This window comes from Acomys minous (genome assembly GCF_964271855.1).
Source record: "Acomys minous genome assembly, chromosome: 19".
In the NCBI taxonomy this organism is placed as follows: domain Eukaryota; kingdom Metazoa; phylum Chordata; class Mammalia; order Rodentia; family Muridae; genus Acomys; species Acomys minous.
Window position 1 is genome coordinate 53,342,110 of NC_140499.1, and position 14,508 is coordinate 53,356,617.

Here is a 14,508-nt window from a genome sequence, read left to right on the forward strand (position 1 = left end):
CTAAAAAAAAAAGTTGCTTTAGCTAATTCTTATAAAATATCCATGCAGAAATCTGACCTTTTCAGAGATATGTGGGTATAAAAAAACTCTTGGTTCCAGAATCTTAACAAATCATTAGCTGCAGTCTTCAAGTGGGTCATATTAGCACATCACACACAGAGAACTTTCTATAATGATATACAATGAGGTTTCATGTCAGTTACGTGGCTCAGTCAAGTTTTCAGATAAAGAAAAAGTAAATTTAGTACTTTGAGAAGACGTAGCTATTAAAAGAAGACACAGTTGAGAAGAGAGTTGAGTTTCTGGGAACATCTGACACTGTTTATTTGTGTTACAGAAGCTCACTCATTAAAAGTATGGAAGTGACACTGGGAATTTAATGGATTTTGACATCTGGTACATTGCAGTGAGAAAATATTACTTAGCAGAATTTCTGAGCCATCATTCCCAACTGTGACTTTTATATTGTAAAAATGACATATGAAAGATCAAAAAGAAAATAATTAAATTTTCCTCTTGTAAAAAAAAGCAAAGTATAATTTGTCAGGCTTTATTCCCCCAAATATATTTCTTAGTGAGTCAAACCATGCATTCAGTACAACTGATTAGAGTTCACAACTAATAAAATAGGGGCTCTGACTCTGAGGAAATTATACTCTTAACAGCTTATTTCTCTCACTGGAAAAATATAATGTTTAAGATGAGATATAAAGTTGTTCCATTGGATCTGATAGCACTTCCCTAATTGACAGTAGAGATGCACTAAATGTTCTAAAGGATGTGTAGTTTGGATACACAAGATTCCATTGTTGCCAATGGCAACTTATGTAATGTCATCAAGAAATGCAAAATTGGTTTCAAGGAGAGATAATTAAGATTGATTGTGATGGCAGTTATTCCTTCCTAACTTTATTGATTCATCAAATTTTGGCTAAATCTGTATTTTTAAGAAACGAGAAGCTTCAAAGGCTTCGCAGATGGTTCAATGAACAAAGTACTTGCTGCACAAGCATGAGGAACTGAGTTTCAAGTTTCAGTATCACACACACACAAAAAAAAATCAACATTACCTAGTGGTTGGTGCGAGGAGGGAGACAGGAAGGCCTGGGAGGTTCATTGGTCAATCAATATGGCCGAAACAATGACCTAGAGGTTTAGTGAAAGACCCTGTCTCAGAGAACAGAGTGCAGAGCATACAAGATAACACAAGATATAAAATTCTATTTTCTGTACTTACACACACATGTAAACATAACTTCACACATATTACAGACAAACATATAATATAGACATGTGTACACATTAAAAAGAACTTACCAATTTCTAATGTTTTTTCTCCTTTTTTATAAAATATTTTAATTATGTTTCTTTTTAACATACACATTTATTATTACACATCAGTAAAATAAACTACATATATCAGGAAGAATTACGATACAATCAGGAATTATATAAATGTTACATTCATAGTGATTTGGCCATTTGTATTTGGCAAAGTTGAAGTAAATATCTTTCCTATGTTGTTGGATCTAAATTTCTGAATAGAGATTAATATGTATCATAGTCTCTATTAACTTAAAATATCTATCTTGATCTAAAAACATCTTAACCCCTAACCTACTCAGCTTAATTGAAAGACTAAACTACCTGGTCTTCAAACCCATCAGAGACTTGAGAAGGGATAAAACTTAAATATCTGAGTAAACCACTAGTGAGGGTTAGCAGCTTCCAAAATGCAAAAATGACTGAGACGGTTTACTGCCTGAACAGTTACCCAACACTCTCTATAACATTGGAGCATCATCGTCAGCCTACTGGCCCAATATATCTGACAGACATATTTCCGAGGCAGAAACTATTGAGGACTTGCTTACCTTGTCTTGGCAGAGTTTGGCCATCGACTATACCTGCATCTAAACTTACCCACTTCTAGGCTGAATTGTGGCAGAAATGAGGACATTTTGCCCAGGGGTTTGTTTGCCACAGTTGAAGCCAACTCCATAAGGAGATTTTTTCATGCTCATCTTCATGCCATATTTTGTAGATCTCTGAGGTTTTTGAAGACTCTATTTAACTATTCTACTTCATATATCTATAGAATCATATTTATCTATTAGACCTAGAGAATATATTCTTGTGATAAAATTAGATTAGTTTTTGACATGAGCATGATTTGCATCAATATACAAAATTCAATACCATAGAATTAAAAAATAACCTTATTTGTGAGTAACCATTAGGGCCTTGAGATGAGGAGTAGATTCGATAATCTACCTTTTGTTCTATACTCCCTCTATATTTCTATATCCTCCTTCTAATGCTTATGAAATATAATTTTAGTGTTGTCCTAGAAATTTGGCTTGGCCATTAGAGTTCACCTGCAGATATGTATAAAGTTTCTTAAAAAATACACTTAGAAAATATCCATGTAAAAGTTCCTGAATCCAAAGTGGAATATCTTATAAGCTGTCCAATAATTTTAGGGCAATATTTTGTTTTTAAAAGTATTTTACCGAAATATAAAAATATGCAAATGTGTTTGTATGGACATGTTTATACCCTTGCCTCCTGTACTGTATTTCTCTCTCTCTCTCTCTCTCTCTCTCTCTCTCTCTCTCTCTCTCTCTCTCTCTCTCTTTCTTTTTCCTTTCTCATGTTCCACACATGTATACACCTACAAGAACACAGAGACACACTATAAAATTAAAGTTTATATAACATATGAGCAAATATTGCTTTAGAAAAATTTTCCAATATAACTATACAGATTTGTTGGATGACAGAAACCCTTGAATTTGACCATGCCATTGTGTCCTGTACATACAGGTTGTACTTTCCCACTATGAAGAATAATTTGATCTGAACAAAACTAAAATTGTAATTTTAATAGATTAGACACTGCAGCAAACACGATCCTATTATAATAGGTAAAATATAAAAATGTTCCTCGCACAGCAATTTCATATCATAGAAGAGAGAATCAGCTCACTAATCTCAAAGGGTGAAAAAAGGATGACCCAGAGGGAGTCACAGAAGTCACCTGGCACTTTGAAACGTGGTGTAGGTGATAAGTAAGGAGAAAAGAACTCTGTGCAAAGTTCTGTTTAAGTCTGTAGTCAGCTTTATCGTTGCAATTACACACAGTGAGATTCTCAGGTACAGCTGGGGGAAAGACAGTGTAAGCAGCGAGTTAAAGAAAATTCTGCATTTTGTTAGAATTCTACTCCTGGCAACCCATGGCTATTGTCTAGGAAAGGCTTTAAGAGAGCAGAAACTAAAAGAGACTTTCAACAGTGGGTCTGAAAACAAGGTTATACTGGACCTAAGCAAATTAACTAGCCCTTTTGTGTGGAGAATGATACAGTAACTCAACATCTCCGCGACATCCCATTTTGCAGTGTTGGCCTAATGTGGAAGAACTCATTGAACACATGAAAATGGCGAGACCTACGGAAGAACTGAAGTCATCATTAGAAGAAGACTAAAACTGACCAGACATTGAATAGCAGTTAAGAATTGTAAACTACCTAAATTGAACATCCAAGATATCATTAAAGGATGTAGCTAATAATAAAAAAAAAAAAAAATCAAGGGCTGGAGAGATGGCTCAGAGGTTAAAGGCACTGACTGCTCCTCCAGAGGTCCTGAGTTCAATTCCCCGGCAACCACGTGGTGGCTCATAATCATCTATAATGTGATCTGATGCCCTCTTCTGGCCTGTGGGTGTACGTGCAAGCAGAGCACTGTATATATAATAAATACATCTGAAAAAAAAATCAAAGCAACATTTTTAGGGATTCATTAGCCACAGTAGCTTTTATTTTGTACTAGAAATCAATATATATTTTTTTAAAGTTTTCTATCTGCTTGAAGAAAATATATGTTATCAATATGTGTTCCCTACAATGATCAATACATGATTTTTCCCCTATGCTGTTACCATAGTGTTGATTAATTTATTATTTTCTATAATACATGATAGAGATATTGTAGAATTACCCATTTTTTTTCTTACGATTTAAGTAATTCTCCTTTAAGTACTTCTGAAATCTCCATTTGAATAGCAACCAGGTTTAGATGCTTTATTTCTCTCTGCTAACTCACAATTCCCACAGACACGAAGTAGCCCTGTCAGGATACTGATGTGCTGACTGAAACTTGTCTGGTGGTGCCACCATTGCCACCTTCTTTTGGGTCATAGTTACAAGTTTACTATCCCATTCTTTTAATAAAACCTGACAATTCTAAGCTACCAATTCATTTCTGTGCCAGTTAACAGATTTTGCCCTTTATGTGACACTTTAATTTATGGATACTTAATGTAAATACCAATTTCCTTGATCTTTCCTGGTGTCAGCTCACTGTGTACTTTCTCTCATTTTTTATATAATCTTTGTATTGTGCTTTTGTGTTCTTGTCTTTGTCTGCTAATTAGATTCTTTTCTTCTTATTTGGTTTTTAATATTTACCATAAATAGCTTTATAATTTTACTAAGGTTAATGTATTTACCAGTCCTCACTAACACATCCTCATGTATTTAGTAAGCGTTATTTGATACTGTCACTCATGCAAGAGATATATAGCAGACCATGCTAATTCTTTTTGTGGCATTTTTCATTTAATATTTTAACCATGAAGTACCACATGAAGTTTTATAATTTTTTTGTTAATATTTGTATTTGCTTATATTGTTTCTACTTTCTTTTTTTTAAATTGTAACAGAAATCTTATTTTCAAATAAAACATTGGCTGCACACAACATTCATAATACTGTATAAAATTAATCACAATTAATGCATTCATATTGGGTACATGGCTTTGCTTAAAGCATGTTTTATTTATTTATTTTTATTTTATTTAAATTTTTATTAATTTATTCATATTACATCTCAATTGTTATGTTTCTACTTTCAATGAATATTTTTTAAAGCTTTCCCCTTATTTCTGTTTACATTTTAAACAGTTTTCCTTTGGGTGATAAAATTATCTTGCTTCATCTACTGTGGTTCTTTAGAGTGTGAATTGTGTTTTTGCTTTTCTGAAACTTAGTTTTAATTTAGTCTTAGCCTGAGAAAATATTTTATGACAATGGAAGTCTAGAATATTCATTTTTGTTTAGACAATTGCACAAAGTTAATGTTTAGATCACCTTTGGGTGATTTTACTTTTATTTTGTTGTTTTGTTTTGTTTGTTTGTTATTTGTTGTTATTGATATCCAACATATTTAATATATCTCTGTATAGAAATGTCTATTTCCTTATCCTTTTAGGATGATGAACTTGTTAGTACTATAGCTCAGCACACTGCATTAGATCATTTTGTTCTGTGATTATAGCTTTAGTTTTTATGCCTTAGCCTCTTTCTTCTGGGAGAAATTCTCAGAGGTAGCCTCCCTATGTTCCTGTTGTCTTTCATGGTTTATTTATCTTGTTTCCTTTTATGAAATTGCATAACATCTTCTGATTCATGACTCATTTGTTAAGTTACTAAATTAGGAAGTCATCAAAATTACATAAAATATTGCATATGTTTCCATTTTGTCTTTCTATTTGATTATTTTGAACCTGGAAGATACATTATATGTTTTCTTTCCCTGTTGAAGGAGAATTATTAATGTAATTTTTACCCACGAGTTTTCAGTTGGTCATGCTCATTCTGTTGCCTCGGGGTCGAACAGTCCAATTTTGCTACCCATTATTGCTCTGGGTCTCCTACATATCAGATGCCGAGATGATTTCTGATTTAGTTATAGACTTTGGTTTAAAACTAGTTACTTAAAAACGGGAACATCTGATGCCTAAGCTGATGCTATCTGCCTCCTGAGTGGTCTCCATGTAGTTTACTCCCTCAAAGAAAAGTTACTTTTCTTCTGTAGTAGGTATCAACTGTCATCCAGCTCATGCTTTGAGACAGATTTCTCTTGGAATCTTAACTCAGTGTGTTAGCTCAGCTAGCTCTCTGCTGACATCTTCTTGTCTCTGAGGCTCAGAGCTGGACTCACAGTCCTGTGTCACCGTACCCAGGCACGGAACTCATTCTGGATTTCATATTTTAAACACTCAGGTTTCCAGAGAAAAACATTATTATTCAAATAAAAATAATGAAAATTTGACCTTAAGACGTAAATTAATTACAACTGATACTATGTGTAATTTAAATTAATTGATACTTGAATATAAAACTTCCTGCTTTGCTTCTTTTTCGTTTTGTTCATTTCACTGAACTTTGACAATTTTTTTTTTTTAGTAAAAGTGAGGTTAAATTAGATATAATAAATAGCCACTCAGTCATTATTTCAAACAACTAGTAATGAATTACAACATTATACTAATAAAATAGCACATTGAAATAAAAAAAAAAATACTCCTGAAAGGACAAGAAATATTCATGCTTAAAGGTGGCTTGAATGAAACCTTAAGAGACTAAAATTAGATCTTGTCATATCAAGTAAGAATGGGATCCTTTCCACGATAGGAATTTTTCTTTACTATCTTTATTATCCACTGAGTATTTGGAGGCTGCTGTATGTGCTTCGTTATCAACGCAGTGAGTATGCTAGTTGTCTGGCCACAGATTGCATCTTCAGGGTCTGCGCTAAGGAAAGCAGCATTCTTTGTTAAGGAACTCAAGGATCCATCTCAAGATTACAGCTAAATGAAGAAGCGTGAATGGCAACATCACTTGTATGCTAATCAGGAAAATGTACTCATCCATCCTCTTGGGTTGTGCACTTACAGAGGCTCCTGAGACTGCCTAAGAGCCTGAGGGCACTCAAGGTCTTCTACAATCCAGTCCCATCCCCTTATCTTGGAAACTGGGTGTGTACGTTCCTCATCTGCCTTCCTGTCTTAGTTCTCAGCACATAAAATCAGCATTTGGTCATGAAGGATATAAAAATGGTGACAGGAACTGGTCTGTCCAGACTGTGGACAATAAGAAAGGAAACAAACTATGAAGAACTGTAAAGCATAATAAAAATCAACCAAAATCAATGGAACGGCATTGGCAAGTCTATAAAATTTTCATTATATAATTCTCAAATCCAAGATGTTCTCATCAGGCTAACTCCTAATCTACTGCTGAAATTGTACTGTACTTTTAATAAAGTGTATACGTTTTAAGGTGATTGTTTTTATGTTTTAGTCTTCAATTGAAAACTAAGTGCAACTTCCATGTACAGCATCGGCTATTATATATTTCTTAAATAGCTACCTACAAGTTAAGTTCAATGACTGAATTTTCTCCATATTTGTTTGTAGCTGGAAACAAACAAAGTAAAGGAAATTCTTAAACCAGAAGATCAACGTTTGTATGCAGAAAACACTTTTTGCTGAATTTAAGTTGTTATTTAAACCTTATTGTAACTAGAATCTCTTTTCTTGTTAACTTTTGTCCATTTGGTGGAAAGAAAAACCCAGAGAAAATTTAATACTTTTTGTGCCTATAAACTACTCATAAACATGCTTTCTCCTAAGGGTGGTTACCTGGTAGCTTTAAGTTCTTATCATTTTCACATTTAACTTAGATTCTTACAAGAGATATGTGTTGGATGCCTTTTCTTATTCATTTTTCCCTGTAAAATCCTCTCCTAATCTCTGAACTGATTTTTCTGAGGGAATTTACTTTATTGAAAGAGCGCAGAAGTGTTTTCTACTAATATAACCATTAGCCAGCCCTTTGTTTTAATCAATGCTACCCACTAGCTCCCACAAATTGTAATGATTTTCAAGTTCGTGAGCTGGCCATTAGTGACCTTCTCTGATAGTTGGTTAGCAGACTGGGCAATGTCAGTAAGTAGGAGTGTATGGTTCAATGGTAGAGACACTGGGAGTAAAATAATCCACGTGTCAGCAATTAAAATTTTGGAATCTGAAAGTGCCATGGAAGAGTGGAGGGATGGAAGGATCTAGAGGGTTCAGGAGCCCCACAGGGAGACCATCAAGCCAATGGATCTGGACCGGGGTGGGGATGGGGCGCTGCACAAAGTGATCCGTCAACCAAGGACAATGCATGCAGAGAACCTAGACATCTTGTTCAGATCTAGCCAATGGACAGCTCATTCTCCATGGTTGTGCAGACAGCAGGGGACTATCTCTGACATGAACTCTGGTGCCCCCATTTGATCACTTCCCCTTGGTAGAGAGGTCCGGCGGGCACACAGAGGAAGGGGAAGCAGGCTATATAGATGACATTTGATAGGCTGTAGTTAGATTGTGGAGGAAGAGCCATTCCCACTTCCCCACCTCCGTCAGAGGTCTAAGGGATGGGAATGGGGCAGAAAAAGGTGGGAGGGTGGGAACAGGAAGATACATGTAAGGGGATAACAATCAGCATGTAAGATGAATAAATTATAATAAATACGTTTTTTTAATTTTTGAAAATTTTTAAGTGAAAAAAATCATACTGATAAAAAAAAAAAAGAAAATTTTTTCCTGTAATGCTTCCAACCTTGCTCAAAGGGGATGACCTTATTAACAGTCTTCTAAAGTGGGGGAGTTTCTACTCTCATTCATGGAACAAATGAAGATGCTAGATATAAGGTGAAGAAATTCGCCAGGGGAACCCACTTCACTGTAGTGCATAAATATCATCAGCCTGATTCCCGGGTTGAGCTTGTTTCACATTCATTCTGCTACTGCAGAAGTAGCTCTCAAAAGTCAACTAATACCATTTTCCTGTGGTGATACATCAGTGACAGGAAGTTCATTTGCTGTTATTTGTATTACAGATATATATCAAAGAGAAATAGCCATTCTGGGCACTAAACTGGAACCTATAATTAGATTTTTATACTTCCAACTGTGACACATCACAGTTTGTAGGCAAGATATATTGAATTTGGGGATAGCTAAAGATGACGGTAGCTGCTGAAAGCCAACTATCCCAATAGCGCCTCTAAAATAAGAGCAAAATTTAAGAAGAAAGCCAGTAAAGTAATGCACACAAAGAATGTGGAAACTTAAAATCAAATATGGTAAGGAAGGAAGGACGGAAAGAAGGAAGCGTGTGAAGAGACAACAGTGTATTGGATCGCATTCAGAGACCTTTCAAAGTTGCATCTTGTCACGTACCTTCTCAGAGAAAGAGAAGAAGAAACATGGAAGAGCAGCAGACACCAGCTAATGAATAGGGCAGAGCTTACATAACCACAGAACTGAGAAGCCAATCTTACGTATGAAGTGGTCATCCTAATCAACACATTAAAATCTCTTTTGGTTTGATAAAATTTAACCAGTTGTTCAAATTATTATGAAACTTGATTAAAAATAAACGTGAAAGTGATGTTTTAGTTATTTTCCCACTAATAACTGACTAATGCATTTTAAGGAAGGCTTATTTGGCTCCTAGCTCAAGAGCACAATCCAGCATGGTGTGGGAGGTATAGCAGCAAGAACTTGGTTGGCCTAACTAAAGCAAAAGTCAGAAAGAGAAGTAATAAAAGCTAGCACTTGGCTTGCTTTCTCCTGTGTGTTCCCATAGAATGATGCCACCTACAGGAGTTAGTCTTCCCATGCAAATGAGCATGGTCTAGATAGCCTCTCACGGGTATGCTCATGAATTGGCTAGCTACCCTCAGTAATCCCTCACAAACATTGCCAGAGCCTTGTCTTCCAGGTGACCCCAGCTCCTGCCAGTTTCAATCCAGTATTAACCACCACAGAACCAAACAAAAAAAAAATCAAGACATGTCCAAAAGGAAATACTCACTGGAAAAAAAAAAACAAAAATTTTGACAAAGTTAGGAGACAACTGCGTAACACATTGAACAAACAAATTTGAGTGACAAATAAAGATAAAAACACAGTTAGCACCACCGCAGTAATACTTATTCCAGGCTAGAATCATCAGAGATTCAGGACCCCAGACACTTCCCAAGAACTGTATGGTAAGTGCAAAGGGACAGCATAACGGCACAGCAGTGGAGACCCCTGTGCCATAGAACTTTCCCCAGAAGATGATAATTAACACAAAAATAAAAGTCAATAGATGTCATCACTGACATGCCATTCCAAGAAGTGTGTTCTCGGCGAAGAAAAATTTTATTTCTAGAATGTAAATGAAAGGAAGAAAATATTTAAGAGAGAAAAATATATATATATACAAATAAATTATTGTAACTCAAGATTCATTTTTTTGAACTGATATTAAATCAACCAAGAAAAGGTTGAAGGTAATAAGTTACATCCTTAAAAAAAACTTTTCATAAAAACAGATTCTTTTCTTATATCAAATATCTTGATTGCAGTTTCCCCTCCCTCTACTCCTCCTAAATTCTTCCCACCTTCCCTTCCATCCAGAGCCACCCCCTTTCTGTCTCTCCTTAGAAAAGAACATGCCTCTAAGAGACAATAAGCACAAATGACAAAATAAAATATAAGATAAAACAAAACGACCCATAAAATATAAGATAAAACAAAAAGACCCATAACATCTGAGTTGTACAAGGCATACCAACAAAAGGAAAAAGAGCCCAGGAAAAGGCACAAGAAAAGACAGCAATGTGCTTACAGATCCAGGAGTCCCATAAAAATACTAAACTGAAATGATATTATACATGTAGAGGACCTGGTTCAGACCTGTGTGTGACCCTGTGTTTGCTGGTTCAGTCTCTGTGTTTAGATGACCTTGGCCCTGTTATCTTCCATTCTCTCTGACTCTTACACACTTGTGATCTCCACTTCTCATTTAGAAATGTGTGTTTCAAGAGTCTCTTTGTGTAATGCCCAGTTGTGAGTCTCTGTATTTTTCCCTATCTGCTTTAGGAGGAAGCTTCTATGATAATGGCTGAATATGGTGCTGATCTTTGAGTGTAGAAGAACATCATTAGGAGTCGTTTTACTGTTACTTTATTTTTTTCAGGCCAGTAAGTAGTATTTAACTTAACCGTAGCTCTCCAGGCTATCTAGACTCTGAAACTTAGCCACCCAGGCAATGTCGGGTATGACTTCCATCTAGCAGAGTAGGCTTTAAGTCAAATCATCAGTTGGCCATTCCCTCAATCTCTGCTCAATCTTTGGCAAAGTATTTCGTATTGAAGGCTTTGTGGGTAGGTTGGTGTACCCTCCCTCCGCTGGAAGTCTTGTCTGGCTATAGGAATGTCTTCCCATAAGCCTACCCTGTCTTAGGTCTCAAGCTTGTCACAAAGGTGCCTGCCATAGGTTTCTTTTCTTTCCATCAGCCCTGTCACCTCCCACCCAGGTCGCCACGTACATGATCACCACTCCTTTCAGCCTCATTCCCTCTCCCATCCAGTTCTCTATTCATCAGCTTCTGATGCTTATTTTATTTCCACTTCTGAGTGAGGTTCAAGCATCCTCCCTTGGGCCCTCCTTAGCTTCTTCGGGTCTGTGAATTATAGAATGGTTATTCTGTACTATATAGCTAATATCTACTTATAGGTGAGTGTACCCATGTGTGCCTTTCTGGGTATTGGTTACCTTACTCAGTATGATATTTTCTGACACCATTCATTTACTTGAAAATTTCACGATTTCCTTATTTTTAACAGCTAAGTAGTATTCCATTATGTAAGTATACCACGTTTTCTTTAATCTTTCTTTGGTTAGGCACATCTGGGTTGTTTCCAGTTTCTACATCCAACAGAGGGCTAATGTCCAAAATATAAATAACTCAAAAAATTAAACACCAACAAAACGAATAATCCAATTTAAAAGTGGGGTTCAGAGCTAGACTGAGAATTATCAACAACGGAATCTCCAATGGTCAAGAAGTACTTAAACAAATGCTCAACATCCTTAGTCAACAGGGAAATGCAAATCAAAATGACTCTGAGATTCTATCTTATACCCATCAGAATGGCTAAGATCAAAAACTCAAGTGACAGCACATGCTGGTGAGGATGTGGAGAAAGGGGAACATTCCTCCATTGCTGGTGCAAGTGCAAACCTGTACAACCACTTTGGAAGCAATCTGGTGCTTTCTCAGAAAATTGGCCATAGTCTACCTCAAGACTCAGCTATACCACTCCTGGGCAACTACCCAAAAGATGCTTCACCATAAAACAAGGACATTTGTTCAACTATGTTCATAGCAGCTTTATTCATACCAGCCTGAAACCTGATTTAAAGGAATAATAATGGTGAGCAATTGTGGTATTACCAGGTTTCAGAGGGCAGACCTTCTCTTCTGCCTAGTGATAGCCCACCTGCAGGTAGCCAGCTTCATCTCTCACTGTTTCCTTTAAGATTTAAGGGGTTTTAAAGCTGTACAACACAATGTGTTATTAATGCTGGTGCAATTTAAGTCCACATATATAGAATTCACTTAGGGGATTTACAAAGAATTCACTTGATAAAATTGTGATATTTCATAAAAAATTTTATTGACTCTACAGGAACCAAGATTTTGCCGTAGAGTCCAAAAAGCATGGGACAAATAAAGTTTATCTATGAGGTGAAGATTTTAAAATTGGCAGAATACAAATCAATATTTATTGTAGAATCGAAAGACAGCCTCCATTTTTATATCTTTAATCAGTAAAAACACCATGGCAATCTGTAGCACATTAAACATCTTTGGAATCCTAAACACATGAACTAAACACAATCAGCTTGCATATTTAATAAGGCAGAAATTTGCTACCATGCTACTTAGTATTAATTGTCAACTTGATGGTTTTAGAGAAGAACCTCTGACACCAGACAATGCGTGGCAGGGTCCTAGTGTTGGCTTTAAGAGAGGCCATTCTGTGAAATTTGTGAAGATAAACCTATGTTGCAATGGAGATGGAAGGTTGTTGGATATGCCAGAACCCTGTGGTGTCAGCTGAGGAAAGCTGCATTCACTGAGTAGAGCTAGCACAAGAGAACAGCAAAGCTAGAACAACAAAGCTACCCAAGTCCTTGGAGCTCACAATCTCATCAAGAACCCAGGAAGATGAACATGAAGCTGCAAGATTTTCTTTTTCTACATAGGGTTTTTATATGTCCTTGCTATGTCCCTATTCTTGCTTTTAGGGATGGGTATGCTTACCCCATGTCCTCGGAGGCTGGAAGCATGGAAAATGCTTTGGGAGTGTGTAGAAGCTTACTATTAATTGGTCATCTTAGTCTTAAAGCATACGCTCCACTCAAACTGTTGGATAACATTTGAACTGTTAAAGATCATGCATAGCATCATAGCAATAACTGAAGTTAGCCTGGATGCATTCTGATGTATGAAATAACAATGAGTCCATGGATGGAAGGCATAGAAATCAGTGCTTACAAACGATGACTAGAAGCCTCGTTGACAAGAGTGGGGGTGGTAACAAATGGATTATATTGTCACCCTGACAAACTAGAATCACCCAGGAAACAAGTCTGTAGGCATCAGTGGGAGTGAGCTCCCAGGTTACATTAATTGAAGCAGGAGGGTTCACCATAACTGTGGGTGGCACCATTCAACAGGCTGGTTTCCTGGAGAAAATAAAAAAGAGAAAATGAGCTAAGCAACAGGCTCATTGTAAACAGCTGCCTTCTGCTTCTCTACAGGATGTTCTTTCTAATGGAGTCTACACAAAGTTTAAACCCTTTTCTTCCTGAAGTCATGTCTTTTCCTTTGTTAGATTTTTTGCTGCAGGAGCGAGAAAAGTAACGAACACAGTGACTGTCTCAAATACTTGAGGACATACCACAGGACTGATGCTGAGCTCCACCTCTCAGGGCATGGAGAGAATATTCAGATAACGTTTTCCCTAGTAAAAGTGAGAGAATTTCAAGCCCAAAACTTGGAGGAAATTATCATTACAATCAAGTGCCTTAGAAAAATTGGTATAATTTCATTCCCAGAACATCACTAAAGCTTTAATTATGTTAAATTCTAAATATGAATTTAAAACTTGTTAATGTGCAAGGTGTTTATTTTAAGTTGTTTCTGAAGATCGTATTTTGAATATGAAAAAAATTACCAATGTTTCAAGGTATCTATCTAATTATGATAAAAATACCAAAATGAATGTATTATTATTATTTTAGTGAAGCCGGGCGTGGTGACACACGCCTTCAATCCCAGCACTCGGGAGGCAGAGGCAGGTGAATCGCTACAAAGCGAGTCCAGGACAGCCAAGGCTACACAGAGAAACCCTGTCTCAAAAAAACAAAAACAAAAACAAAAACATTATTATTTTAGTGTGTGTGTGTGTGTGTGTGTGTGTGTGTGTGTGTGTGTGTGTGTGTATTGTATTGTATTGTATTTACATGGATATATGTGCCATGGAGTACATAAGAACTCAAAGGACAACTCTATGAAGTTGGTTCACTCTTTCCACCTTTCCATAGGTACAAGAGATAAAATGGCCTGGGATTCAAGCGCATGATGTCACACAGAAAAGTGAATGTATCTCTAGGATTTCTGTCTGCTAGCCTAATTATTGAGCTTACATCCTATTCTTAAAATTTCTCAGCTGAGACAACAAACTAGTGATATGTTATTGACACTGTACTTGCCATAAAATAGGTATACAGTTATTTACAAAAACTGATGAGCTGCCAACTGGTTAACAGGA

The 14,508-nt window shown here is 36.3% G+C and overlaps 1 long non-coding RNA gene across 1 annotated transcript in view; it reads right to left on the reverse strand.

Annotated features, from left to right (window-relative positions):
* Window positions 1-12,348: 12,348 nt before the first annotated feature.
* The window catches only part of LOC311590360, a 12,468-nt gene continuing 10,308 nt past the window's right edge, over window positions 12,349-14,508 (reverse strand). Inside the window, exon 3 of the long non-coding RNA XR_014776850.1 lies at window positions 12,349-13,420. This is a non-coding gene — a long non-coding RNA (uncharacterized lncRNA). The remainder of the gene's footprint in view (window positions 13,421-14,508) is intronic.